This window comes from Hipposideros armiger, unplaced genomic scaffold (assembly GCF_001890085.2).
Source record: "Hipposideros armiger isolate ML-2016 unplaced genomic scaffold, ASM189008v1 scaffold_92, whole genome shotgun sequence".
Taxonomy (NCBI): Eukaryota; Metazoa; Chordata; class Mammalia; order Chiroptera; family Hipposideridae; genus Hipposideros; species Hipposideros armiger.
In genome coordinates this window covers 1110648-1116541 of record NW_017731442.1, presented here as the reverse complement: position 1 = coordinate 1116541, position 5894 = coordinate 1110648, and the positions used below count along the sequence as shown (strand labels likewise).

General features: G+C 39.9%; 1 protein-coding gene across 2 annotated transcripts in view; it reads right to left on the bottom strand.

Moving 5' to 3' along the window:
- RAD51 (RAD51 recombinase) overlaps positions 1-1097 on the bottom strand; it is a 42694-nt gene extending 41597 nt beyond the window's left edge. For both annotated transcript variants that reach the window (XM_019645067.1, XM_019645066.1), the window contains exon 1: positions 760-1097. The gene's annotated coding sequence lies outside the window, so the exon portion shown is untranslated. The remainder of the gene's footprint in view (positions 1-759) is intronic.
- Between the last annotated feature and the right edge of the window lie 4797 nt (positions 1098-5894).

The window sequence follows — 5894 nt, the reverse complement described above, 5'->3', positions numbered from 1 at the left end:
TATATATATATATATATATATATATATATATATATAAATTATAAATTATATATTATACAAAATTCAGAAACAGGCGAAATTAGTCAATGGTCTTAGTGGTCAATATAGTGGTTGCCCTTGGGAAGAGGGGAGAGTATTAAGACAAGGGGGCGCAGAGTCTTCTAGGGGTGCTGACAGCATTCTATATCTTGACCTGAGTGGTAACTGTACAGGTATATTCATTTTGTAATAATTCATGGAGCTGTATACCCTTTTGATTTGTCTGTTTTTCTATATGTATAGTACACTTCATTTTAGAGGTTTAAAAAAAAAACCACAGTGCACTACGTATCATTTCCTAGGCATCACGTGAGCGGTCTTCCGATTAGCTACTGAAAATCTTTTTGGCAACTGGAGATTGGTGCTTTGTAAACAAAACATGGTGTAATGGAAAGAGGGCTGATCAGAAATCCGGAAACCCTGGCACTAACACACGACAGCTGCGATTTTAAGTCTCTGGATCTCGGCCGCCTCGTACACCGCCATAAAATAGGTGTTGGAAATGAGGGCCTCAAAAAGGTTCCTCTCAGCTCTAAAGACGGGTCTGCTGTTTTCGCCACACGGAGCTCCAGGCCCGGGGATGCCCCTGCCTCACTTGGCACAGAGCGGTACCGTAAGTTGACTGCGGGAACACGGGCCCGGGTGCCGGGTCTCTGTCTGGCTAACGCGGGGACGAATCTGGCGATGAAAAGGGGCCCGGTCTGCGCTTGACAAACTCACCTGGGCCTGCAGCGCTACTCGTTACGGTGGACTGCGCGCTCCGACCTCAGCCCGCTGGCCCGCCGCGCGCCCGACCCCGGACAGACGCCAGACACCTCTCTGGCACCGGAGTTCTCTACTGCCTTGCTCCGGCCTTCTGCACACAGCCCAGGCGGGTCCCAGCTCCCATCTACGCGCTTCGGCGAACGTGTCGGCTCTCCTCAGCACTCAGTATCCTGCCGCAGCGCGCTCTCAGCTCGGTGGCTTTCAGAAATCCCGCCAAACCCTATGGCAGGGTTACGCCTGCGTCAACGTAACGTCACCCCGCCCTTCTCGGATCCGCCTTCTAGCCTGTTCTGCCAATGCTCGTGGCCGGAGATAGGCCCAAGGAAGTTGACCTTGCAAGATATTATGGGTTGCCCTCTTCCTTTTACTCCTAAGGACTAATTCAAAACTTGGAATTGCCGCGTTCTCATTACCGGATCGAGAACTACAACTCCCAAGAGATAGTGGGGTCGGCCCGAGACTACATTTCCCAGTATGCACCGCCGGCGTTTGCCCAGCAATTTCTCCTCAGCCCCTCTAGGAAATATCCTGGCTCCTGAGTTCTATTCTTGATTAGCCTAAGTCTTAAACTTGGGCTTTTGGATCTTCACGTCGCTCTGAGCCTAGGACTCAGTCAAATTCCCGCAGCCAGCACTTTCCAGGCCCCTGGAAGTTGGTGGAGCTCAGGAAGCTAGAGCTGATGGATGAACTGGGAACTCCAGTTAGTGGAGGGGAAAAAATGGCTGGAATACTAGTCAAGCTGTGGTACTTTACTGGAGATTTGCAGGACTCCAGAGGAAGGAGGCATTAATTTTGAGGAGGTAAACCGTATCATGGTTTACTGGAAAAGTTTGATCGGTGATTCCAGTTTTAAAGAGTGAATAGGGTTTCTCAGGATGAAGAAAAAGTGATGGAAGACAAGCAGAGCATTAAGGGCATGGAAATTTAACAAAGTGGTGAAGGAATAGTATTGTCTAATGAGGGAAGAAAAGTGTAAGAGGTGCTGAGACTGGTGTTGACGAAAAACATCCAGCCTAAGAGAAAACTTGTAAGAGTTTATTTGAGCTAAACTGTCGACAATTGCCGGGAAGCAAATCTAAACAGTTTGAAAAAAATGCTCCGCAAAATGGTGGTTTGAAGCTTATTTTATACATAAAATCAAAGGAGGAAGGTTACATGAAATCCACTGGTGACAGATTAAGGGGGTGGAAGATAGCAAAGCGGGGAAACCGCTGGGATTGGATAAAAGTAAATTGGAGAGATGGGGTACTTCCTTTACATAGGTGGGTGCAGGATAGCTAACGGCTTTTTACAGCACAAAAGGATGGTAATCATGAGATAAGCATAATAATGAATTTTGCAGTATCCTCTGGAAAAAGGATTCAAGATGTTGTCTTAGGTGCAGAAAAGCAGAGAGGCACAGACTAACTTTATGAAGGAAGCTAAAGATGTGACTTCCCACCATGGCCCACTTGGTTATGAAAGTTTTTATGCTCACGCCATTTTATGTGGTCATTTTCAATCTCCTGAGCTTATCAGATTTAACCTGTGGCCCCTTTTCCGTCCACAATGGAAAGTTACGTTTAGTTTAGGCTATGAAGAGCCTTAAGACCCTGTATGAAGCTTTGGTCTTTATTCTTTAGGTAATGGGGAAATCTTTTAAGCAGACGAGTCATATGGTTAGATCTATTTGTTTTTCCCCACCACTACTTTATATTTGTGGAGTGCTTTAAAGTTCATAAAGTATTTAATCCAAGCACCATTATCTTGTGGTAATGAAGGACAGATTTCAGGAGAGAGTCAACACAGCAAAACGTGTTAGGAAGCTCTTACAATATTTCAGGCAAGAGATGAAGACTTGTGTTAGAGCAATGACAGAACAGATTCAGGAAGCATTCTGGAAGTAGAATTAACCTTTGTGATTATAGATAGTACCTGGGAATAATAATGAACTGGTATTGTCCCTTTCCATACCAAAGGGACCCACATTTACCTCCTATTTTTCACACATACTCATTCTTTTTTTTTTTTTAGATTTTATTGGGGAATTGGGGGAGGGGAACAGCCAAGTTGTTCTTCAATCTTAGTTGCGGGTGGGCATAGCCCACCATCGAACAGGCAATCTTGTTACACTAGCTGAGCCATCTTGCCACCTGTTGGCAGCTCAGTGACAGTTCAGCTCGGGCGCAGTGTCACTGGCCCATGTGGGAATCGAACCGGCGGTCCTGTTGCTCAGAGCTTGCGCTCTTAAGCCAACTCTTAACCAACTGAGCCACTCGGCAGATCCATGCATACTCATTCTTATATCATCTGCAAATGCGTGGCCCCTCTTGGCTGAGTGAAGAAGTCCCATGACTTTGAACCTTCATTAAAATTAAATTCCTGAGGCTGTGTGGATGTCAAATCAGAGAAACACCATCTGCAAAAAGATTAAGAAATTGAGAGATGAAGAAAGTGGAACAGTTTGAGACAGAAAGAAACAGTTTTGAATTCTGACTGCTTTTCAGATCTTCTTTCCAGTTTCTCAGGGGTTCTGCAGCACTTACCTGCTCTTAAGGTCTATGGTATACCCTTACACGCCAATAAATCTCCTTTTCATTTTTTTCTGCTTAAACCAATTTGAGTAGTTTTCTTTTCCTCCAAGACAACCCACTAATAACTTGGAAATAAGACAAACTAGATTTCTCACTAACAGTTAAATTAGCAATTCATGAGGATATTTATATAAATGGGTATTTGAATGTAAATGACCTGATATCTTAAAGGAGGTAACCTCTGATAAGACAAAAACTCAAATCAACAGAAACCTAATTTTTTTGTCTCAAGAAAAATATTAGCATAGTCAGCCTGAAGCATAGAAAGGGAAACCCAGTGTCCAAGTGATCCATTTGAGTAGTGCAAGGAATTATTAGGAAGTCTTTTATTATAACTGGCCATATTAATAGGTCAAGGAGAAAAACCCATATGGTTAGTTTTACCATTTTGAAAAATTCAATAAAATTCAACATAAATTTCTGATTAAGGGGAAAAGAGGTAAAAGGGAATTAGATGTTTCCTTAACATGACAAGAAAAAATATAGATATCCCAAATAAGCTGACATTGTCTGTCTGCTTACTGGTGAAACATTAGAAACTTTCATTAAAACCAAGAACAAAATTGTCTATTGTCACTGTTATTTACTATTATTTAGGAAGTGCCACTAAGTGTAATAATTAAACAATGAAATCATAAAAGATGTAAATGTTGGAAAAGACTTATAGATATGATTACATACCTGGATAGTTTAAGGGACAATAAGTTACATTAGTATAACTGATTACAAATATAAAACAATCAGCTTTACTAAGTGCTAACAACTAGACAATGGTAATAGAAAAAAGATCCCATTTACAGTAGCAACAAAAAACATAACTATCTGGGAATAAACTTTTAGAAATGTTCAGGACCTACATGGAAAAATATCTAAAACTATGTTCACAGGAGAGAAGGCTCAATATTATAAACTCGAAAATTCTCCAAAATCAGTGAACTCCCAATAGAAATCCCAAAGGGATATGTGGCAGTCACTGTTGGTTGCCTACCCAACAGTTGTTGCCCTTCTTTATAGCTAAGAGATCCTAGTGTGTGAAAGGATGCTCACTAAGTTATTGGATGACTTTGCCTTTATCTGTATTCTTTGAATATTTGGTATGAATTGTTTTGACTTTATGATGATAATTTTTAAATTGTAACAAAAATATTAAGTGTCTTGAAATAAGCTTAACAAGAAAAAGTGCACATCCTATATAAAGAAAACTTTAAGATATTAAAGAAGGCTACAAAACAAAAAGCTTACTTAATATCTACTTGTAATGGAAGATGCAACATCTTAAAGATATTAGTTCTCCATTAGTTGATCTTTCAATTTAATACATAATCTCAGTAAAAATGCCAAGAAGTCTTTTTTTTGGGGGGGAGCTGAACGAACAAGCTAGTTCTCACCTTTATATGGTAAAATAAAAAGCAAGAAGAGCCAGGAAAATCCTGAATTAAAAGGGCCTGGACCAACCAAATATACAGGATATTATGAAACTACAATTAAGTATTTGTAGAAAACAACAAAACAAAAAAAAAGCGTTTGAACAAAAAAGATAGGTCAATGGAACAGAATAGTTACCCTGATGTCTTCATTTTCTATTACTGCCATAATAAATTACCACAAATTTAGTGGCTTAAAATAACAAAAATGTATTATATTACAGTTCTGGAGGTCAGAATTCCTAAATGGGTTTCACTGGGCTAGGTTTTGGCAGAGTTGTATTCCCTCTGGAGGTCCTAAGAGAGAATCTGTTTCCTTACCTTTTCCACTTTCTAGAGACATCTGCACTGTTTGGCTCAAGGCTGTTCCTCTGTCTTGAAAGCCAACAATCACTCTGACCTCTGCACTTCCATCATCACATGTCCTTCTCTGACTTTGACATCCTGAATCACTCATAAGGACCCTTGTGATCACATTGGGTTTACCCAGCTAATCCAGGAGTCTTTCAATGTTGAGATCCTTTAAAATGTCTGCAAAGTCCCTATTGGAATGTAAGGTAACATTCACAGGTTTCAGGAATTAGGATGTAGACATCTTTGCGGGATGGGGGTGGGGGGTGGGGGTGTGTGGCTATTATTCTGCTTATCATGCTCATATATATACACAAACACATAAGAGAAATTTAGTATATGATAAAAGAGGTATTCCAATCTGTGGAAAGAAATAGACTTTATTAGATGATGTTGGGATAACTGCATAGCCGTCTGGAAAAAATTAATTTGGATTTCACCACATACTTTATGTTAGGATAAATTTCCAAGTGGATTAAAGATATAAATGTAAAATATTAAGCCATAGAAGTTCTAAGAGAAACCATGGATCTTTATATATTATATAAAGTCCTTTTTATAGCTGAATAGTATTTCATTGTATGTATATACATTTTGTTTATCTATTCACATGTTGCTAGACACTTGGGTTATTTCTACCTTTTGGCTGTTGTGAATAATGCTGCTATAAACATTGGCATACATTTATCTTTTCGAGTCCCTGCTTTCAATTCTTTTTTTTTTTTTTTTTTTTTTTTTTTTT